At 48.7% G+C, this 24,623-nt stretch overlaps 1 pseudogene; it reads right to left on the bottom strand.

Annotated features, from left to right (window-relative positions):
- LOC141264698 (meprin A subunit beta-like) overlaps window positions 1-24,623 on the bottom strand; it is a 78,175-nt pseudogene that overhangs the window by 8,264 nt on the left and 45,288 nt on the right.

The raw sequence follows: 24,623 nt of genomic DNA, 5'->3' as shown, positions 1-24,623 counted from the left end.
GAAAAATTTGGCTGTTCGAGGTTATGTTCGATAACTGTTCGTGCACCAAAATCATAACTGGATTTTTTCTCAGTAATGATGAAAATTAATGTTAATACGCAGTTTGAGTGTACAGCGGGGTGGGGGAGGGGCAGGGGATGGATCTCTGCAGGAACAATGAAGATCTCCATTTTTTTTTCTCTTTCCCGCATTTACAGTGGGGAGGTGCAATCTGTCAGCCTATCAGCAGCGCACACACGGAGCGAACTGCTGTTTTTCACACAAGCAAGGGCATGTGTCATTGGCAGTGTATGTCACATGTCCTTGCCCTATAAGACCAAGCCATTTTCCCCGTCGCCACCATTTTCTCACTGCTGCAGCTGCGTGTTAGACGGCACCGCTGTTGCTGTGTGCGCTATACCTTGTTAATTTCAAGCCAATTTTCACACAAATCTACAGATAGCTTGGGAGTAGGGAATAGTTGTGATTGCATTCCTTTTAAGGACTAGGTTACCGCATTTCCTACGACTTTTATCAGGCAGGTCTGTGCTCTTAAATAGATAGATTGTGGGAGTAAAGACTAATTGTAATTGCAGTCCTTTTCAGGACTAGGTTACATCAGTTCCTATCAGTTTTTGCCAGGCAGGTCTGTGCCAGTGCTGTGCAAGTTTTTTTCACAGCATTTGGCTGAATCTAGCAAAGCTAATCCTTTTTGGCCTATTGCAGAGTGTGTTAGTCAGTGGAGTAGCCTATCTGTGTTGCAAGATATACCACCTGTGTATAGAATACCAATTTTTTTACTGCACCTAGTGAAGTAAAATCTTTTGGGCATAGCATCATTCTATTAGTCCATCTATACTGACCTCCATCAGGTTGCAAATTGAATATAATTTTTTTCTGCATCTAGCTCTGAAAAAATATTTGGGCTTCTAGCAGTGTGTGGGACTTGTTCTATTAGTCCATCTATACTGACCTCCATCAGGTTGCAAACTGAATATAATTTTTTTCTGCATCTAGCTCTGAAAAAATATTTGGCCTTCTAGCAGTGTGTGGCACTTTCTCTATTAGTCCATCTATACTGACCTCCATCAGGTTGCAAATTAAAAATAATTTTTATCTGCATCTAGCTCTGAAAAAATATTTGGCCTTCTAGCAGTGTGTGGGACTTTCTCTATTAGTCCATCTATACTGACCTCCATCAGGTTGCAAACTGAATATAATTTTTTTCTGCATCTAGCTCTGAAAAAATATTTGGCCTTCTAGCAGTGTGTGGGACTTTCTCTATTAGTCCATCTATACTGACCTCCATCAGGTTGCAAATTAAAAATAATTGTTATCTGCATCTAGCTCTGAAAAAATATTTGGCCTTCTAGCAGTGTGTGGGACTTTCTCTATTAGTCTATCTATACTGACCTCCATCAGGTTGCAAATTAAAAATAATTTTTATCTGCATCTAGCTCTGAAAAAATATTTGGCCTTCTATCAGTGTGTGGGACTTGTTCTATTAGTCCATCTATACTGACCTCCATCAGGTTGCAAACTGAATATAATTTTTTGTCTGCATCTAGCTCTGAAAAAATATTTGGCCTTCTAGCAGTGTGTGGGACTTTCTCTATTAGTCCATCTATACTGACCTCCATTAGGTTGCAAATTAAAAATAATTTTTATCTGCATCTAGCTCTGAAAAAATATTTGGCCTTCTAGCAGTGTGTGGGACTTTCTCTATTAGTCCATCTATACTGACCTCCATCAGGTTGCAAATTAAAAATAATTTTTATCTGCATCTACATCTGAAAAAATATTTGGGCTTCTAGCTGTGTGTGGGACTTGTTCTATTAGTCCATCTATACTGACCTCCATCAGGTTGCAAACTGAATATAATTTTTTTCTGCATCTAGCTCTGAAAAAATATTTGGCCTTCTAGCAGTGTGTGGGACTTTCTCTATTAGTCCATCTATACTGACCTCCATCAGGTTGCAAACTGAATATATTTTTTTTCTGCATCTACCTCTGAAAAAATATTGGGCTTCTAGCTGTGTGTGGGACTTGTTCTATTAATCCATCTATACAGACCTCCATCAGGTTGCAAACTGAATATAATTTTTTTCTGCATCTAGCTCTGAAAAAATAGTTGGCCTTCTAGCAGTGTGTGGGACTTTCTCTATTAGTCCATCTATACTGACCTCCATCAGGTTGCAAATTAAAATTAATTTTTATCTGCATCTAGCTCTGAAAAAATATTTGGCCTTCTAGCTGTGTGTGGGACTTTCTCTATTAGTCCATCTATACTGACCTCCATCAGGTTGCAAATTAAAAATAATTTTTATCTGCATCTAGCTCTGAAAAAATATTTGGGCTTCTAGCTGTGTGTGGGACTTGTTCTATTAGTCCATCTATACTGACCTCCATCAGGTTGCAAACTGAATATAATTTTTTTCTGCATCTAGCTCTGAAAAAATATTTGGCCTTCTAGCAGTGTGTGGGACTTTCTCTATTAGTCCATCTATACTGACCTCCATCAGGCTGCAAATTAAAAATAATTTTTTTTCTGCATCTACCTCTGAAAAAATATTGGGCTTCTAGCTGTGTGTGGGACTTGTTCTATTAATCCATCTATACAGACCTCCATCAGGTTGCAAACTGAATATAATTTTTTTCTGCATCTCACTCTGAAAAAATATTTGGGCTTCTAGCTGTGTGTGGGACTTGTTCTATTAGTCCATCTATACTGACCTCCATCAGGTTGCAAACTGATTATAATTTTTTTATGCATCTAGCTCTGAAAAAATATTTGGCCTTCTAGCAGTGTGTGGGACTTGTTCTATTAGTCCACCTATACTGACCTCCATCAGGTTGCAAATTCAAAATAATTTTTTGTCTGCATCTAGCTCTGAAAAAATATTTGGCCTTCTAGCAGTGTGTGGGACTTTCTCTATTAGTCCATCTATACTGACCTCCATCAGGTTGCAAACTGAATATATTTTTTTTCTGCATCTACCTCTGAAAAAATATTTGGGCTTCTAGCTGTGTGTGGGACTTGTTCTATTAGTCCATGTATACTGACCTCCATCAGGTTGCAAATCGAATATAATTTTTTTCTCCATCTAACCCAGCCAATAGTTTTGGCCTAATACCACAGTTTGGCCACTCAGCTCTGCTCGGTTCCCATCCATTGTTTTTTTGTGCAAACAACTCCAGAGTTGTGAATTAGTTAACCACCAAAATGAGTGGAAAAAGGCCTGCTGCTGGTGGAAAGGGGAATAGGCGTGTTGGGAAGGGGAAAAAAGGTTGTGTCCGTGGGGTAGGTGTTAAAGCAACAGTAACATCTGCAGAAGAAAGACCATCTTCCAGACAAACTAAAATGTCTACTTCTTTTAGCGGACAATGTGATAAGATCCCTTTCTTACGGCCACGCCAATCGCTACAAATTCCAGATGAGGCACAAAAACAGCAGGTGCTTCAACGGATATCAAGTGCTCCTTTAAGTGGGCTCTCCTCCACATCAACTTCAACATCACAAATACTCCAGTCCTCAAAGGTGTCACCCCAATCGCACTTGCTTCCTCACAGCTCCCAAATCTCCAGCTGCCCGTCTGAGTATGAGGTAGAACAGATGGTTGAGTCTGCAGAGCTGTTTACTCATACTATAGCCTGGGAATCAGAGGTCGACTCCAGCGCTTCTGTGAATCCAGACAAGGAAATGATCTGCACTGATGCCCAGAATCTTTATGAGTCGGATCCAGGACCAGACGTAGAAGGTTCTGACCATAATGTAGACCCTCATTTCCAAACTGTAACTCCTGTTGGTGGAGACAATGAGGAAGACGATGATGAGACTCAAATACCTGATTGGAGCGACAACTTTAGTTTTTTGTCAGGGCAAGAACAGGTTGGCTCTGAGGACGACGGGTGTGATAACGCACAGGGTGATGATGATGAGGTTGGAGATCCCACTTACTGTCAACCCACAGTCAGCCAAGAGATGAGGTCAGCAGAGGAGGTGGAGGAAGATGCTAGTGACGACGAGGTCAGGTTGCGCCTTCCTGGACAGAGACGTAGTACTGGAAGCACGTCAACAACTGCATCCTCAAACACAACTCTGCCTCTCACCACAAGTCGTGGTGGCTCTTCAGGTCGCATGGGTGCTAAGCCTTGCATAGCCTGGGCATTTTTTCAGATCGATAAAGATGACCCAACTCGTGTTATCTGTAACATTTGTCAGCAAAAGCTAAGTAGAGGCCAAAAAATACATAGTTTGAGTACTTCATGCATGAACCGGCACATGGACATGAAGCATAAGTTGCAGTGGGAAGCTCAGTGTGCTACAATGCGGCCTAGCCGGCCGGGCCAACCACCGTCTGCCATATCTTGTGCATCCGCGGCCTCTTCATCCTCTGTGACTGGAGGGACAGCAGTCACACCTGTTTTGGGGCGCAGACCTGCCACCTCTTTACCCGCAACAGCCAGCGTGATTGGCAGGTCATCATTTTCTTTGGAGGTGGTAACACCAGCTGGTGTTGAGCGCTGTCCGACATCGATAGCACCACCTTTGGATCAAGGCAACCTAACATGTCCGCCTGCATCTTCCTCACAGACCGGCAGTTTGCCGGGGACACCCTTATCAACCCCGTCTAAGCACAATAGCCAGCCCTCGGTCCCTCAGATGAGGACAAGTAAAAGACCATTTCCTCCTAGCCATGAGAAAGCTAAGAGGTTGAATTTCACCATCTGCAAGCTCTTGGCTACAGAAATGCTGCCTTTCTGCCTGGTGGACACAGAGGATTTTCGAGACCTTATGTCCGTCGCAGTGCCCCAGTACCAGATGCCCAGTCGGCACTACTTCTCAAAGAAAGGTGTGCCTGCGCTCCACCAGCATGTCGCACACAACATCACCGCTTCTTTGAGAAACTCTGTGTGTGACAGGGTGCATTTCACCACAGACACTTGGACTAGTAGGCATGGACAGGGGCGTTACATGTCGCTGACTGGGCACTGGGTAACTATGGTGACAGCAGGACAAGGGGCTGCTGTCCTAGTCTTGCCGTCCCCACGAGTTGTGCGTCAATCATCTTTATGTCAAAGTTCCTCCACTGCTTCTGCCTCCTCAACCTCCTCTCGGTCTTCCACCTGCACCCAAAGCCTGTCTGGTCATGCCACAAGCTTTCTAACTGCGCAGAAGGGATCCTGCACACCTCCTTACTATGCTGGCAGTAGGGCTCAACGTCATCAGGCGGTTTTTACTTTGAAATGTCTGGGAAATGTGAGTCACACAGCTGAGGAGTTGTGGTCAGCTCTGGAGAACCAATTTCATGAATGGTTGTCTCCACTGGACCTGAAACCAGGGAAGGCCGTGTGCGACAATGCTGCAAACCTGGGTGCGGCCCTTCGCCGGGGCAATGTCACACACGTGCCTTGTATGGCTCACATGTTGAACCTGGTTGTCCAGCAATTTTTAGCCCACTATCCCAGACTAGATGGCCTTCTGCAGAGGGCACGGTCGCTGTGTGCTCACTTCCGCCGTTCGCATCCCGCAGCTCAGCGACTTACATCTCTACAGAAGTCGTTGGGCCTGCCACTTCACCGGCTAAAATGCGATGTGCCTACCCGGTGGAATTCAACTCTGCACATGTTGCAGCGACTGTGGCAGCACCGACAAGCCCTGGTGCAATACGTTCTGACGTACAGCCTGGGCCAACGAGATCCAGAGGTGGGGCAAATCACGCTGGAGGAGTGGTCTCAGATCAGGGTCCTATGCACCCTTCTGCACAGTTTTGAAATGGCGACGAAGATGTTTAGTGCTGACGATGCCATTATCAGCATGACTATTCCGGTGATTTACATGCTGGAGCACATGTTAAACAGAATTCGGAGTCAGGTGGTGGCACAAGAGGAGGTGGAGGAAGTAGAGGAGGAGGAGTTGTATGCGGAAGGGCTAACATCTGCAAGGTCCAGACGGTCGGCAGCACCAAGGCGGCAGGCATGTGAGGGTGGGGGAGATGGTTTTACCAGGGCGCATGGTAGCAGCCAAACTAGTGAGGAAGGTGCAGGAGCCCAGGAAGAAGTGGACGACGAACTGATGGAAGACTCATCAGATGAGGGAGACCTTGATCACATTTCTGTTGTGCGAGGTTGGGGGGAGAGGACAGAGGAAGGAAGCATGATTGTTACCTCGCCACCAACACAACAGGGACTTGGTGCTCCTGGATGCGCAACACACATGAGTGCCTTCTTGCTGCACTACCTGCAACATGACCCTCGAATTGTGAGAATTAGAAATAATCCTGACTACTGGGTTGCCACACTGTTAGATCCCCGGTACAAAAGTAAATTTGCAGAAATTATTCCTGCCATAGAAAGGGATGCACGCATGCAGGAGTATCAGCAGAGACTGTTGCAGAATCTTACATGTGCTTTTCCACAAAACACCAGTGGTGCACGTAGTGAATCTCACAGTTCCAACTTGCCAACCGTGGGACCGTCAAGTGTTCAGCACTCAAACCGTAACAGAACCACAGTATCTGCTGGTAACATCAATTTTGCGGAATCATTTCACCACTTTTTTAGCCCATCCTTTGCAAGGCCACAGGAGACAAGAAGTCTGACACATAGTCAACGCCTAGAGACGATGGTACAGGAGTATCTCCAAGTAAACATTGAAGCCATGACTGTGTCACTGGACCCTTGCTCTTTTTGGGCTTCCAATCTGGATAAATGGCCGGAGCTAGCCACTTACGCCTTGGAGATCTTGTCATGCCCCGCAGCCAGCGTTCTGTCTGAATGTGTGTTCAGCGCTGCTGGTGGTGTGCTGACAGATAAGCGCACGCGGCTCTCCACTGATAATGTAGACAGACTCACGTTCATAAAGATGAACAAATCATGGATCCGAAACGACTTTTCTACCCCTGTGTCATCCTGGGGAGAGTAAAAGCTTGATGATTGGTTAAAATCACCCTACCAACCGTTTTAAGCTTTCAAATTACTAATCATGTTTATCTGTATCTTGGCTGGAAAATAATTTGGGCTTTGTAGCAGTGTGCAGCACTGATTCTATTAGGCCATCTATAATAAGCTCCACCAGATTTAAAATTACTAATCATGTTTATCTGTATCTTGGCTGGAAAATAATTTGGGCTTTGTAGCAGTGTGCAGCACTGATCCTATTAGGCCATCTATACTAAGCTCCACCAGATTTAAAATTAATAATAATTTTTAGCTGCATCTAGCCCGGAAAATAATTTTGGGGCTCCGAGATGCGCAAGACACATAAGTGCCTTCTTGCTGCACTACCTGCAACATGACCCTCATATTGTCAGAATTCGAAGTAATCATGACAAATGGGTTGCCACACTCTTAGATCCCCCAAACTTTTCGATCAACCTTTTCATTTTAATAAAGACCAAAAAAATGGTCATTTTTGAAATTATAAGCATTAGCAGGTTATTAGAAACTGAAATCAAACAGTTTTCAACTCAAAACTTTATTCTAGGTGATGTTACATTTTCACATAGGACCCCTTGTTCAAAAGGAGCTTCTGAACTCTCTCGTCCATTGAATTTGTCAGGTTTTGGATGGTTTCTGCTTCAATTGTTTTGCATGAGGACAGAATACCCTCCCAGAGGTGTTGCTTAGATGTGAACTGCCTCCCGCCATCATAGACACTCCTTTTGATGATGCTCCAGAGGTTCTGAATGGGGTAGAGGTCAGGGGAGCATGGGGGTCACACCATAAGTTTGTCCCCTTTTATGCCCATATCAGCCAGAGATGCAGATGTTTTATGTGCAGCATGAGATGGTGCATTATCATGCAGAAAAATGATCTTGCTGTGAAATACACGGTTCTTCTTCTTGAACCATGGCAGGAAGTGCTGTTTGAGAAAATCCACATACATTATGGAGTTCATCTTTAGCGCCTTCAGGGATCCTAAAGGGGCCGACAATCTCTCTCCCCATGATTCCAGCCCAAAACATTACTCCACCTCCTCCTTGTTGGCGCTGTAGCCGTGTTTGCGTGGGGTGTCCATCAACCAGCCATCCTCCACTCCATCCATCTGGACCATCGAGCGCTGCACGGCACTCATCCGTGAACAAAACTGTTTTGAAATCAGTCTTCATGTAATGTTTGGCCCACTGGAGCCGTTTCTGCTTGTGTGAAGTGGATAGAGGAGGTCGACAGGATGGCGTATGCACAGCTGCAAACCTCTGAAGGACCCTGCATCTTGTTGTTCGGGGGACGTTGGAGGCACAAGCAGCTTCAAAAACTTGTCTGCTGCTATGACAAGGCTTTTTTGCCGCTGCTCTTTCAACCTGACGTAATTGCCTGTAGGAAAGAGTCCTCAATTTGCCCTTATCAGCACGCACACGTGTGTACTGTGAATCAGCTACATACTTCTTGATTGCCAAGACACTTCATCCTGATCATCGCACAATGTTGATTGTAGTCATGCCTTGACCTAAACACTCCACAATTTGTTGCTTCTCAGCAGCCGACACATCCTTTTTCTTTCCCATTTTGGCAGAAAATGTAGGCTGCTTAATAATGTGAGAGAGCCTTCTTAAGTAGTCTTGCCTTTCATTGGACACACCTGCCAAACTAATTAGCACAGGTGTCTGCAATTGCTTACAGTGATATAAAGAGCCCTGACACACATCACCATCAATGAGTTTAACTGACAAACAAACAAATTCTTCCCTTATCACTCCTAAACACTTTTTGCATAATAATTTGGAACGCAGTGTACATGTGCTTTTCCACAAAACACCAAGTGGTTCACGTAGTGAATCTTACAGTTATAACTTGCCAACCGTGGTCTGTATGGAGTTGTTCAATAAAGGGCCCAAAATTAAGATAACATAGATGGGAGAGGTCTCTATGAATAGGAATTCCTAAGTATTTGATATCCTGTGAGGGCCAGGCAAAAGGAAAGTTGGACTGGATGGAATCCTATATGGATTTGGGGAGGGAGACATCGAGGGCCTCAGACTTCGCTGCATTGATTTTAAAATTCGACCATGTAACAAAGTGATCTATTTCAGCCATAACAGCATGGATGGATATATGTGATTGAGTGATATATACTAGGACATCATCAGCAAATAGAGAGCACTTGTACTCGGTGCCTCTCACCTCAATCCACCTAATATTGGGGTTATGGCGAATTGATGAGAGCAGGTGCTCCGTCACTAGGATGTATAAGAGAGGGGACAGAGGACATCCCTGCCTTGTCCCATTGGTGATTGTGAAAGGTGATGAAAATGTTCTGATGCACCCCCTGGGCCTTGGGACACCCGGAGCCGGACCCTTTTTGGTGGATGCTGGTGGTTGTAGTCTTCGTGGCGGCGACCCGGTTCCGTGGCTCAGGGTGGTCAAACCAGTGGCGGAACTATTTATGTGGTTTTGATGTTTAAATGTCCGACTACGCCACCCGTGGATTGCGGTCAGAGTGAACCGCCGCTGCAGGGCAGACCGCTGAGGCTGGTGTTGTGGGTGCAGCAGAGCGTAGCATAACTCCCCACGGGAGGAGTATAGCCTCAGGGCAGTGTATGCGGAGGATGGGGGTGATGGTGCAGGGCAGCAGCAGTAACGACACGGAGTCAGTGATGCAGTCCAGGGCCTTTACTCACAGTTCTTATTATCCAGACCACGTCTGCAGGTAACGGCTGCCCACGTCGTACTGTGCTCACCAGGTGAGGGGCTCAGACAACTCCCAGATAACTTTGGAGCGCTTCACAGGACCCCCTTTGTGTGTCCTTTGTCTGGCCTTTCTTACCAACCCTTCTGTCCGGCTGCCTCGGGCCTCCTCTTGGTAAACTTGGCGCCAGTTTCCCTGACCCTATGTGGTGCCTTCCTAGCGGGTGTAGCGAGGGGCTGCGCCACATAAAATGTCAGAGCCTCCGGTTTCTAGCTGAGGGTCGTTTCCTGCCTCCACTAGTTTCGGGGACCGGTCTCTCCCTTTGGCCTGATCCCTCCACGCAGGTGGATTCGGGCGTGCGGTGGCGACTCGCCCGTCCGCACCCCTGGGATCCCTTCATTCCTCGTTCCTGGAGCCTTCTCCGCTCCTCTTCCTTCCTTCTCCCTCTTCCAGGCCTGGGCCTCTGTTACTAGGCCCGCCTCCGGAGCAGAGCTCATGCAGAGCCCCTGCTCCCTGCCACTTCTGCTCAGACTTCTCTGCACTGAACTAAGATGGTGCCCACCTTTTATACTCCCTTCTCAATGCACCCAGGAACTGCTTCCTCCCTGCTCCTGCACTACAGGGTTCCCCTTCCTCAGTGTTCCCTCCCCCCACTCCAGCCAGGGACAGGGACTGTCGTGCCCATCTCAGAGGCATATTGGTCGCCCTGCCCCACGGCAATGTGGTGTAATGCATGCAGGTGTCGGGTCCTGATCCACACTCCATCCTTACCTGAGAGTGAGATATCACACCTCTGGGTGAGGTGAAATACCTCTGTAGCAACCGAGCCCTCAGGGTGCTACAGTTCCATTTATCTTCAGCCTAGGTGATGTATTGTGATACAGGGCCGTGATTTTGGCTATAAAAGGGTCCCCTAGACCCCTACCCCAAGCTTTCTAAGAGAATCATATATGGCGTGCCAGGAGACTCTATGGAATGCTTTCTCAGCATCCAACGAGAGTATCTAATTACAAATTTTTAACTGCATCTAGCCCAGGAAATACTTTGTGCCTAGTAGCAGTGTCTGCTAGTCAGCGGATTATCCCGGCTGTTAAGCAAGCTACACCACCTGTAGTTTGGACACTTAATTTTTTCAAAGAAAATGCTTCGGGACCACGGGATACTCAGTGAAGAGCATCAGGAGGCACCCCAAGGCATAGGGGCTGGGACTGGAAGTAGGATGCCTTGCGGTGGACAGCCGAGCTCGATCCTTATAAAAGCTTTTTAACTGCAGCAGCTTTAGTGGACGCTACTGTAGCTGGAATTACGCGGCTGCTGGCATGACACTTGCCCTCCAATAGATCCTTGTAAATGGATTTAAAGTGTATTCATTCAAATTAGAGAGACAATTTAAATTAAAAAGCTTAGAGCTGCCTCCACCACAGGGGGGCTCGCTCGACCCACCAGCGGACAGGCACCAGTATTGGGAGAGGGGGGCTGGCCGTCAGGGTTCACCGCGGCTCTGGCACAAACCCAGCGACACGGAGGTGGCACGGGCAGGAGCGGACTGAACGTGTCGGCTTCTCACTTTTTGGATTTTAGAAGGGCATGACATGCCTATATTTGTGTCTCCCCCTCCTTTTACTCCTCCACCTCTTTTCTTTTCGCATGACTATATGTACTTGTCACTTTTCCATGTGTTAGTTGTGTCTTCTGAGCAGTTTGTCAGCTTTTGGACGCCTTTGAAGGTGTTTTCTATGTGTTTCTATGTGTTTTTGTTTGCCTGCCATTGGTTTTAATGGTGTTTGAAGGTGTTCGACGAACAGCTCGACGAACAGTTCGGCGAACACACGGGTGTTCGACGAACCGAACCGAACTCGAACACTACGGGGGTGGCTCAACACTAGTCACAACCCTAGAGTGAGAAGAGGTAGTGCTATCAGCGCTGTGGTGAAAGTGTTTCTCTCCTCATCGATGTTCCATTCTCGAACTTATCTATTACTACATTCTAGTGCTGCGGCACTGGGAGGGTCCAAAAGTCAAAATAACTTGTCACCAGTGGTGTACTGCCAATGGCGGCAGGCCGGGGGGCCCGGTGTCAGCGTCCCCCCTCCGACCAGCCAGCGCCACCCACCCGTATTCAACTGTATCGGCACATGCTGATACAGTTGAAAGCAATGATGGAGGAGGGAGCGTCATGTGACACTCCCTCTCCCATCATTCTTCCTCTGCTTCTGATGCTGTGGGTGCGATGATGTCACTTCATCGCGCCATGCTGTGTCAGTCAGTGGAGCTGCTGAGGTGAGAAGATGCGCTGCAAAGACTGAAGCAGCGGGGAGAGGTGAGTATTGTATTTATTTATTTTTAAAATCAGTGAGTACGTGGTTCCCATAATACTGGGGGACAAATTTTACCGTATGGGGGGGCATTTTACTGTGTGGAGGAACATGGGGAGTGTATCAAACTGCATGGAGGACCATGGAGAGTGTATCAAACTGTGTGCAGGACCATGAGGAGTTTATTATACTGTGTGCAGGACCATAGAAAACGCATTATACTGTGTGGGGTACCATGGGGAGTGTATTATACTCTTTGGAGGACCATGGGAAGTGTATTACACTGTGTGGAGGACCATGGGGAGTGTATTATACTGTGTGGAGGACCATGGGAAGTGTATTATCCGGTGTGGAGGACCATTAGGAGTGTATGGGAAGTGTATTATCCTGTGTGGAGGACCATTAGGAGTGTATTATAATGTGTGGAGGACCATGGGGAGTTTATTATACTGCGTGGAATACCATGGGGAGTGTATTATACTCTTTGGAGGACCATGGGAAGTGTATTACACTGAGTGGAGGACCATGGGGAGTGTATTATACTGTGTGGAGGACCATGGGAAGTGTATTATCCTGTGTGGAGGACCATTAGGAGTGTATGGGAAGTGTATTATCCTGTGTGGAGGACCATTAGGAGTGTATTATACTGTGTGGAGGACCATGGGGAGTTTATTATACTGTGTGGAGGACCATGGGGAGTGTATTATACTCTTTGGAGGACCATGGGAAGTGTATTACACTGTGTGGAGGACCATGAGGAGTGTATTATACTGTGTGGAGGACCATTAGGAGTGTATTATACTGTGTGGAGGACCATTAGGAGTTTATTATACTGTGTGGAGGACCATGGGGAGTGTATTATACTCTTTGGAGGACCATGGGAAGTGTATTACACTGTGTGGAGGACCATGGGGAGTGTATTATACTGTGTGGATGACCATGAGAAGTGTATTATCCTGTGTGGAGGACCATTAGGAGTGTATTATACTGTGTGGAGGACCATGGGGAGTTTATTATACTGCGTGGAGGACCATGGGGAGTGTATTATACTCTTTGGAGGACCATGGGAAGTGTATTACACTGTGTGGAGGACCATGGGGAGTGTATTATACTGTGTGGAGGACCATGGGAAGTGTATTATCCTGTGTGGAGGACCATTAGGAGTATATTATCCTGTGTGGAGGACCATTAGGAGTGTATTATACTGCGTGGAGAACCATGGGGAGTGTATTATACAGCGTGGAGGACCATGGGGAGTGTATTATATTGCGTGGAGGACCATGGGGAGTGCATTATACTGCGTGGAGGACCATGGGGAGTGCATTATACTGCGCGGAGGACCATGGGGAGTGCATTATACTCTGTAGGGGACCATGGGGAGTGCATTATACTCTGTGGAGGACCATGGGGAGAGTATTATAATATTTGGAGGGCTATATGGGGTCATTATACTGTATGCAAGCAATTATACAGTGTGAAGGTTTGTGTGGGTGTAGTAGTGGTGAAGGAGATAGTCTCCTACTGACACTAAAAAAGGGTTAAAAGCACGTTCCCAAAGTTAGAACGCTCTGGGGCTGCAGTTTGGTCCAGGTGGGGTTAACTGTGACAGCCGGTCCAGTAGTGGGAGGAGGAACTCAGTGCTAGTGTCTAGTGCAGTAAGTGAGCAGTCAGTAGTGTGCAGTACTTCAAAGGGTAGACGTGGGCCTAGTATCCTGGACAGTGGATAGCCAAAGAATCCCTCCACAAGAATCCCCTTAGCCGGCCTGGGAACCTCGAGAAAGTCGTCAGGGGCCTGGGGGCACATTCTGTCTGTGAGGCTGCAGAAGAAGTCAGGACTCAAGCTCTAGGAGGTAAAGTGAATTGGGATCCAGGTATACTGTCATTGGTGATGAAGAGTCTCTAGGGCTAGAGAAGTAGGCAACAGAGATGCTTCACCTAAATTGGGAACCAGGGCTGAAGTTGTATCCGGTACCTGTGGGAAAGATGACAACCCGTTGGGCCTTATCCTTTATACCTGCCTGTAAATACTGTAAATACTGCCAGTTACCAAGTAAATTTCTAGTTGTTGTTATGAACTCTGTGTCCTCTGAATTGATTGCTGCCCTGGTTCCAGAAGACAAATCCTGGAGTCAGAAGAGGCTGGCTGGCCAGAAGTAAGTGGAAAACACCACATACACCGCAGCACACCAGAGCGAGGATACACTTTGTCTGTAGGGTGCCAAAGCGAGCATGGGCTACAGCTCACCCACGACTACCTCGTTTGGGCACCTTACATGGGGGGCCATTATACTGTTTGTAGGGCAAGTGCGGGCCATTATACAGTGTGGGGCTATTATACTGTATGTAGGCCCATTTTACTGCAAGGGGGCTGTGTGGGGGTCACAGTTGGGGGATCATACTGTGTTGGGGAAACCATACTTTTTCTTGGGAGTTGAGGTGGGTTACAGTAGGGTCATCATACTGTGCATGTGGAGGCTAATGTGGAGGAACTCACCAGGGGGATATAGTGTGTTTGGGGGGGCACTTTTGTTGGCATCATACTTTATGGGGCAATGCAAGAGGGATCTAGGGCAACAGCAGGAGGAAAATTACTACGTAAAGACTGGAAAGTTGTGAGATATGATCTTCTGTGACCCCGACAGGCTCACCTTAAGAATCAGATGAGGACATTTTTCATTTGTACGCCGAATTTATGAGAGAGTTTATGTGAAGGTGTTGACAAAATACATCATGGCGCTGTAGAGACAAGTGGGGTTGTACATAGAAATCATGGGGCCCCATAGCATAAGTTCTATATCCCCCCCCAAAAAAATAATTAATCATATTTATTTATATATATAAATAAATATTTTTTTTTTTTTGGGGGGGGGGGGGGGATATAAAACTTATGCTATGGGGCCCCATGATTTCTATGTACAACCCCACTTGTCGCTACAGCGCCATGATGTATTTTGTCAACACCTTCACATAAACTCTCTCATAAATTCAGCGTACAAATGAAAAATGTCCTCATCGGATTCTTAAGGTGAGCCTGACATAGATTGGGCTTCATGTATCAGGCACTGGCTGTATGGAGACAGAGAGAGAGAGACAAATATCTAGATTTCTATAGTCAATTTTAATGGCTTCTTTGATTTGTTTGTTAAGAAATATTAGTGGAGATGGGGGCTACCAGTCAATTTTGCTAATTATGAACATTGCTAATAAACATGTTTGAAATAAAAATATGATATGAATTGACTTACCATTCATAGATACTAATACGAACGCACTTCCTCCTTTCAAAAATTCTTTTGCAAAAATCCAGTCGGTGACTACAAACATGTAGATTATATCACCTCCTGTCATGTAATATTCTGTTCCATTTTCAAACGTGTGCGTGAACCCAACGGTTCTAGGCTTATCCCAGACAAGTTTCCCACCTAAAAGTGAATATTGTTTTTATTAAAATGAGCATTACCTAACTAAATGTAACACACGAAAAATATATATATACAGTATATCAATGCATTGGAACAGCATATGTGGACTCCAATATAGGATGTAAATACTAGCATTGGTAAATTCAATTTTTAAATGCATCACTCAACCTATTATTTAATGGCCTTTGGCTTGGTCTCGAGCCATGGTGACTTGATGGATAAATGCGGTGTAGCAAGACTGATCTTCTGATAGCCTAGATAGGTCCACCAGGGTCTTCTCCGCCTTTATCTTGATAGTATTGTGGCACCCCAGGGATCTGGTTTCCACAGTAACAGCAATGTTATGTCTGAGAGCAGGTGGGAGGTCTCTTGGTCAGGGATCCTGTGCATGCCACACCTCCTGCCCAGTCCTGGGAGGGGAAGAACTTCCCCTATATAAACCTAGGGCTGAGGCAGGGTTAGTGAGTAGAGAAGAAGTAGAGACAGAGAAAAGAAGCAAATATAGGAACAGAACATCAGGAGCTCTGTGGGAGCAGTGTTACAAGGAGTCAGGGGCTGGCAGCTGCAGAGCTCGCCCTGACTGAGAAGATTTCTTACCGGACCCGGAGTCCGAGGCTGTGGGGACTAACTCCTACCCAGCAGCAGAATCCGTCAGGCAGGGGATTCCAGGTCCTCTGGCCAAGAAACCCGAAGGCCCCGAGTCACCGGCCATACGGGTGAGCACCACACGGTACACTGAGGGACGTGGGCTACTTATACCCGCCTCTAGCAAGGTAGCCAGAAGAGTACAGTTAGTTTGGGAGGCCTACAACTCCGCCTGGCCAGGGGAGATCCCATCTGCTCAAGGACTGAACAGGCCCCAATCGCTAGCCAGTACTCCGGGAGGGTCTATCTTTGTCACCAGTAAAGACCCTGAACTACACCGTACCGTCTCCGAGTGGTTCCTGCTACCCCCATCATCCACGTCGGCTGCCCTGAGGCCATACCCCTTCCGTTGGGGGTTATACTATCACGCTGCACAATCCTACCACCGGCCTCAGCGGTCTGCCCTGCAGCAGCAGCTCCTTAGCTGTACTCAACGGGTGGCGTAGTCGTCCAACATCTACCGCTGATACATCGCCGCTCAGTTTGACTCCCTGGGCACGGACCGGGTCACCGCCACGAGACTACAACCCTCAACAGATCCGGCTCCGGGTAAGCTCCCGCGTGCGCAACGCAGCGCGACACAGGCCCAGGGGCGCGTCAACTTTTGGCGTAGTCGGCAGGATTTCGTGCCCGCAACCACCGGGTACTGCGTGCCTGAAAAAGAGACTTTTAAAACTTACCATCCGTGAAGTTTTCCCGCCATCGGTGAAGATTCCCGCCATCCGGCGCCATCTTCAGCCTTCTTCCCGCCATCCGTGGAGTTTTCCCGCCGTTGGACGCCATCTTGAGGACGCCGCGCGGGAACAAGAGGGGCGTGGACTCCGAAAAGCTCGCGAGAACTGAAGCCCCGTCTCACGTCCGGACGTTGCGTAAGGTCCTGGAAGGAGCCCAGCAGACGCCGACGTCACCGGAGCGCGACGGAAGGTCCTCAACCCTGACGATCCACTGCGGAGCCGCGGCCTACGGAAGAGGATCATCGCAAGGTAGGCCACGGTCCACTAGGGGGGAGAAGGATGTCGGATACGGAGGAGAGCTTCACCGCTTCAACCCCCGCCAGCGCCACCGCTGTCGCGGTCATGCCTTTCACCATGCCCTATATCCCGGGGGCAGCCTGGCTACCCCAGTACTCAGGGGAGTCACATACCCTGCAGGACTTTAGAGAAAGGCTGGATAGCCTCTTCCAGGTGTACCCCCTCACAGAGGAGCAAAAAGTGAGCATCCTGGTGGCCCAATTAACCGGAGCAGCCCGAAGGGAGGTAAAGTCCTGGCCACCTGGGGGGAGGACTGTCGCAGGGATACTAACCCGGCTGAGGGACACCTTTGATACCCGCACCTCAGCCGAGATCAAGCTTAGATTCTACGGGTGCAAACAGCGGGCCCATGAGAGTATAAGGGACTATGCCCTGAACCTACAAGAGGCCCTGAGAGCCGTTAAGCAGACCGACCCTGACGGCGTGGGAGACGAGGACAGGCTGTTGACTGAACAATTTATAGAGGGTTTATATTGCAATGCCCACCGAACCCAGTTGCGGGCAATGGCCCTACAGGACCCTCATCTGGGATTTGCACAGTTCAAGGACAGAGCCATCCGGGTGCTCCGAGAACCGGCACCGGATGGCGTTGTGACCCACAGGCGCCCAGCTATCACTTACCACCAGGAGGCGGCGCCCTTGTCGGCAGGGCCTGTAGGGGCTGATGCGCAGGCTTTGAACAATGACCCGGCTCCAGACCTGCACCATCAGGTCCAAGAGCTAGCTAAAAGCGTTGCTGCGTTAACCCGAACTGTGCAGTCTTTACAGGCTTCCACTCCAGGGAAGATCCAGCTGGCATCCGGACCGGAGAACATCCCGTGGCGTCGACCAAGGAGGACCCCACCGGCCAGAGGAAGACCCAGTGACCGGTACAACGAGGACGGACGACCCATCTGCCGCCGCTGCAATCAACCCGGACATATGGCAAGGTACTGTCCTTTAAACTGGCACAACCTGGGGGTAGAGGGCCAACCCCCAGGAAAAAGATCACCAGGCCCATCGAACTGGCGCGACAAATATGTCGGAGGACGTCCAGTCTTGCCTGTGGTACTGGATGGCATCCCTATGAGTGCCCTACTGGACACCGGGTCACAGGTCACCACCATCCCGTACGTGCTCTTCAAGCAGTACTGGAATGACTCGGATATAACCCGCTACCCTGACGACGACTTGAGAATCATCGCCAGCAATGGTCAGCCCGTGCCACAGATCGGATTTAAAGAGGCGACCATTAAAATTGGTAGAGTCGAACTAGCAGCACAGGGACTGATTATTGTAGACATTGACAAACACGAGAGTCACCCAAAGATAACGCTAGGAACTAATGTAATTGAAAATTGTCTTGCAGAGGTGATTTTCCTTTTACAGCAGGTTGCCAAGAACGCCAGCTCCGGCGAGCAGCGGGTGCTCCAGAAAGAGATCCGGGCACTGATGCGACGGCAACAGGTGGAACTCTCCGGCGGTGAGATTGGTAGCGTAAGAATGTGTGACCCTTTTCCTATTGCCATGCCCCCAAAAAGTGAAATGATGATTTGGTGCCGGGCAGCTATTGGTCTGAGAGGTAGAGATTACCAGGCAATGGTAGAACCAGTTTACTCAGACAGTAGGCCCACCATCTTGACAGCACGGGGGGTGGTTAATGTACGCCATGGGAGGGTGCCCGTTCGCATAATCAATATCGGGAAGAGGGAAGTGTACCTGCCCCGGTATGCCACGCTAGCCAAATTATATACCATTAACCAAAATGCTATACAATCTGTGGAACCCTTGCCTCCATCTCACCCGGAGGAAGGTAACGGCTCTAAGAAAACAATGGAGGACTGGTGTCAGCAACTACATTTGGGTACTGACTCCACTCCCTCACATCAGAAACAGGGAGTCTATCGGGTGGTTCAAGAGTACGAGAGAGTGTTTAGTAAACACCCGTTAGACTTCGGGCGAGTCAAGGGGGTAGAACACCACATCCCCACGGGAGACCATCCTCCCATAAAAGAGAGGTATCGACCCGTACCCCCTGCACACTACCAACACGCCAAGGGGATGCTTAGAGACATGAAGGAGGCTGGGGTGATCAGGGATAGCTGTAGCCCCTGGGCAGCTCCACTAGTCATAGTCAGAAAAAAAAAGACAACACCATGAGGATGTGTGTAGATTACCGGAAAATCAACCGTATCACACACAAGGATGCGTACCCCTTACCAAGGATAGAGGAGTCATTGGCTGCTTTAAGATCTGCTAACTTCTTCTCTACCTTGGATCTCACTAGCGGGTACTGGCAGGTTCCTGTAGCAGAGGCGGACCGGGAGAAGACCGCATTCACCACCCCGATGGGACTTAGCGAGTTCACCTGCATGCCGTTCGGACTCTGCAACGCACCAGGAACCTTCCAACGACTAATGGAGTGTTGTCTGGGCCACAGAAACTTCGAGACGGTCCTGTTGTACCTGGACGATGTCATCGTATATTCCAAGACGTATGAGGACCACCTGAAACACCTGGCGGAAGTGTTCGAAGCTCTGGCGAGTTACGGCCTAAAGGTGAAACCCTCCAAGTGTCACCTCCTGAAACCAAAGGTGCAGTACCTGGGACACGTGGTGAGCGCTGACGGAGTGGCTCCCGACCCTGATAAGATCACCGCAATTAAGGAATGGCCAAGCCCCTCCAGCGTAAAAGAAGTGCGGCAGTTCCTCGGGTTGGTAGGCTACTACCGAAGGTTTATTCCCGGTTTCACCAAAAAGGCAGCACCTATGCAGGACCTCCTGATAGGCCAGTCCCGGAAGGCCAAGAACCAGAAGCCGCCCTTCAAATGGGAGGAGCTGGAAGAAAAGTCCTTCCGCCAGCTGAAGATGGCCCTCACGGGGGACGAAATCCTGGCGTACCCGGATTATAGCCAGCCCTTTATCCTCTACACCGACGCCAGTAACATCGGGCTAGGAGCCGTACTGTCCCAGATCCAGCAGGGGAAGGAACGAGTAATCGCCTACGCCAGCCGAAAGCTGCGACCCACCGAAAGGAACCCCGAGAATTACAGCTCATTTAAGCTAGAGTTCCTGGCCGTAGTATGGGCAGTCACCGAGCGCTTTAAGCATTACCTCGCTTCTTCCCGGTTCACCGTGTACACGGATAACAACCCGTTGACACACCTGGACACGGCAAGACTCGGTGCCCTGGAGCAGAGGTGGATGGCCCGTCTGTCCAACTACGAGTTCACAATCAAATACCGGGCCGGACGCTCCAATACCAATGCGGACGCCCTGTCCAGGATGCCCAACCTGCCGGACGAAGGAGAAGATCCGGAGGGACTGGAAGAAGTTGAACTCCCTGCGTTCCACCGTCATGGGACTATCCAGTATTCCCACCGGGTAAGGAGTAAGCAGGCTGCTACGTTGAACCCCTTACCTCACTACAACTGGGCGGAAACGCAAGACAGCGACCCTGCCGTCCGACTGGTGAAGGAGATGCTGACTCGCCCGGAGGCTTGCCTTGAACCAGACGCTCCGGAGGAAGCCAAACAACTATTGGCAGAGAGGAGTCGACTGTTCCTTTACAAGGGGAAGTTGTGCCGCAGAATGGTTAACTCCCGGACGCATGAACTACTCTGGCAAGTAGTGGTGCCACGAAGAGACGCAGCCATGGTGATGGAGGCCTACCACGACGGAGCTGGACACTTCGGGTGGAAGAAGCTGGAGTTCCTGCTGCGCGAGCGATTCCACTGGGTAGGCATGAGGGGAACCATTGAGAAGTGGTGCAGAGACTGTGGCCCGTGCAACCTAAGAAGGAAGGACCGTGCCAGCCAGAAGACTCCCCTGCAGTCCATCGTCACCCGGCAGCCGTTGGAACTGGTAGCCTTGGATCATGTAAAACTGACCCCAAGCAGAAGTGGCTACGTCTACGCACTAACCATCGTGGATCACTACTCCCGGTTCTTGGTTGTCGTCCCCGTCAAGGACTTAACAGCAGCGAGAGCCTTCCAGCAGCATTTCTGCCGTCCACACGGGTACCCGGACCAAGTGTTGACAGACCAGGGACCTGCCTTTGAAGCGGAGGTCTTCCAAGAATTCTGCACTCTGTATGGCTGCCGTAAGATAAGGACGACACCCTATCATCCGCAAACTAATGGACTTTGTGAGAAAATGAACCAGGTGGTAATGGATCTTCTGAAAACGTTGCCCCTGGAAGAACGCAGTCTGTGGCCTGAGAAGCTGCCCGATCTGGTGGACCTATACAACCACATCCCGGTAGGTTCCACCAACTGTACCCCGGCTTACCTAATGAGGGCAAGACCTGGTAAGTTACCTGTTGACCTGGAAATGGGAGTCCTGACACCCGAGGGCACTTCACCAGAAGCAGACTGGGACACAGAGAGGCAGCAGCAGTACCGGAGAGTACAGGAGAGCGTGGAGCGAAGTCTCTGTCAGGCTAGGGAAAGACAAGAGAAAACTTACAACCAGTATGCTCCCGCTGTTCCCCTGGTACCCGGAGAGCAGGTCTTGAAGAGGAAGAGACGGCTCCACAAGTTGGACGACCAGTGGGAGAAGGACCCGTACACCGTACTGCCCTCAAGCCACGAGAACCCGAAGGTTTGTACCATCAGTAAAGACGGAGGGGAAACCACAGCCATTGTATCCCGGGACCACCTGAAAAAGTGTCCCGAACAACTGAGGAACCCTGAAGAGGAACAAGAAGACCATCGACCCGTAGAGGAAAGGGAAGATATGGTTAGTACTGTGCTCGGAGACTTCCCTCGGTCTTGGACTCAAGTCAATGGTGCAGTTGTGGTACCCGTACTCACCTTCCTCCAACCAGCATCCCAAGCACCTACGGAGCAACAGGTAGAGCTGGAAGAACAGCCGGTCCAGGAGGCAGAAGACCCCACACCAGCAGATCAGGAGGATCAACCCTCTGCTTGCAGTGAGCCTGCCATATCCCTAGTGAGCCAAAGAGCCCGTAAACAGCTGCCCAGTTTACCCTTGACAGCTCCTACACCCTGTAGTTCAGGGCCAGACAGTCAGCTCCGTAGGTCCACTAGGGCCACTAGAGGCCAGTTACCCGCACGTTGGAGGATTTGAAGTGTTTAAATTGTTTTATTTGTGGTCACCTGTCTGTTACTTGTAAATAATTATGTGTTTCTAGTTATTTTTAGGAGTCCTTGGTGGATTTACTGGGAATCCTTGTACAATTAGTTGGAGCGTAACCCAGGATGGACTAAAAGACTGTTAAGGACTCGGGGCAGGACAGACCCCTACCTGGTTACGTCTCCCTGTTTTGGTGAAATGGACACCTTGCTTTGCTTCAAAAACTGCACCCGGTTGCGGACACGCCGTGACCATCTTTATATGTTTTTCTTATTGTACTATTATTATTGTTTATACCTTGTTGTGTTTTTCTAAAAATATGTTTAGTCCCGGAGTACTAAATTTCACTAGGGGGGAATGTGGCACCCCAGGGATCTGGTTTCCACAGTAACAGCAATGTTATGTCTGAGAGCAGGTGGGAGGTCTCTTGGTCAGGGATCCTGTGCATGCCACACCTCCTGCCCAGTCCTGGAAGGGGAAGAACTTCCCCTATATAAACCTAGGGCTGAGGCAGGGTTAGTGAGTAGAGAAGAAGTAGAGACAGAGAAAAGAAGCAAATATAGGAACAGAACATCAGGAGCTCTGTGGGAGCAGTGTTACAAGGAGTCAGGGGCTGGCAGCTGCAGAGCTCGCCCTGACTGAGAAGATTTCTTACCGGACCCGGAGTCCGAGGCTGTGGGGACTAACTCCTACCCAGCAGCAGAATCCGTCAGGCAGGGGATTCCAGGTCCTCTGGCCAAGAAACCCGAAGGCCCCGAGTCACCGGCCATACGGGTGAGCACCACACGGTACACTGAGGGACGTGGGCTACTTATACCCGCCTCTAGCAAGGTAGCCAGAAGAGTACAGTTAGTTTGGGAGGCCTACAACTCCGCCTGGCCAGGGGAGATCCCATCTGCTCAAGGACTGACCAGGCCCCAATCGCTAGCCAGTACTCCGGGAGGGTCTATCTTTGTCACCAGTAAAGACCCTGAACTACACCGTACCGTCTCCGAGTGGTTCCTGCTACCCCCATCATCCACGTCGGCTGCCCTGAGGCCATACCCCTCCCGTTGGGGGTTATACTATCACGCTGCACAATCCTACCACCGGCCTCAGCGGTCTGCCCTGCAGCAGCAGCTCCTTAGCTGTACTCAACGGGTGGCGTAGTCGTCCAACATCTACCGCTGATACATCGCAGCTCAGTTTGACTCCCTGGGCACAGACCGGGTCACCGCCACGAGACTACAACCCTCAACAGATCCGGCTCCGGGTAAGCTCCCGCGTGCGCAACGCAGCGCGACACAGGCCCAGGGGCGCGTCAGTATCAAGCCATCAGGTTGATGGTCTTCCTTTTCGCTTTGTTCCTTCTATTCTTCCGACCATAATGTCCTTCTCCAGCGATTGTTCTCTTTGTATGAATGTCCAAAGTAGGCAAGTCGTAGCTTGATGTTCCTTGCTTTAAGTGACATGTCTGGCTTGATTTGTTCCAAAATTGATTTGTTTGTTCTTCTTGCCATCCATGGTATTGATAACATCCTTCCTCAGCACCACATTTCAAAGGCGTCGATTCATCTTCTGCCTTGTTTCTTTATCGTCCAGGTTTTGCCTCCGTATTTTACCACAGAAAAGACCAAACTATGTACAAGCTGTGTCTTCATTGCCAGTGAAATGTTCCTCGATTTGAACAACTTGTCAAGTGCCTTCATTTTTGATTTGCCCATAGCTATTCTCCTATTGACTTCCGCTATCGTCTCTGCGTCTTGAGTTATCATTGATCCAAGTAGGTTGAAGTCCTTTACAAGTTCTAGTTTGTCGCCGTCCGTCTCAAATGTGTCCTGGTCGTACTTGGCAGTAGTCAATATCTTTGTCTTCTTTGTGTTGAGTAGCAGTCCCATGTTCAAGCTTTCCATCTTGACACTCCGTAATAAGTCCTTCATTCCATATACACTTGTTGCTATGAATGTTGCATTGTCTGTGGATTTAAGATTGTTGATTATTTGTCCAGCAATTTTGATTCTTTCTTCTTTTTTGGCAAGTCCAGCCTTCCTGAAAATAGCTTCTGCATGTAAATTAAAGAGAAATGGTGACAGGAACTCAACCTATACAGTGCCTAAATTGCCCTTGGAATTAGACCTCCATTAAAGGAAAAGAAAAGCCTTATGAATTAATTTCAAGTCCAAATACAAGTCTGCCTTTTCTTGTCTCTATTAGAAAAGATGGCTTGTTTTTAACGGTTTTAACCCCTTCAGCCCCGAGCCTGTTTTCAACTTACTGACCAGGCCAAATTTTAAAGTTCTGACCAGTGTCACTTCATGTGGTAATAACTATGGAACGGTTCAACATATCACAGTGATTCTGAGAACTTTTTTCTGTGACATGTTGTACTTCATGTTAGTGGTACATTTTGGTCAATATGATTTGCGTTTATTTGGGAAAATATCTAAATTTTGACAAAAAATGTTAAAAACTAGCAATATTTCAACTATACGCAGTATAATGGGCCCATAGCCCCCCTATACACAGTATGATGGGCCCACAGCTCCCCT

Source organism: Phyllobates terribilis, unplaced genomic scaffold (genome assembly GCF_046119375.1).
Source record: "Phyllobates terribilis strain yellow unplaced genomic scaffold, ASM4611937v1 Scaffold_4__5_contigs__length_816908805, whole genome shotgun sequence".
Lineage (NCBI taxonomy): Eukaryota > Metazoa > Chordata > Amphibia > Anura > Dendrobatidae > Phyllobates > Phyllobates terribilis.
This window is presented reverse-complemented; position numbering and strand designations above follow the sequence as displayed.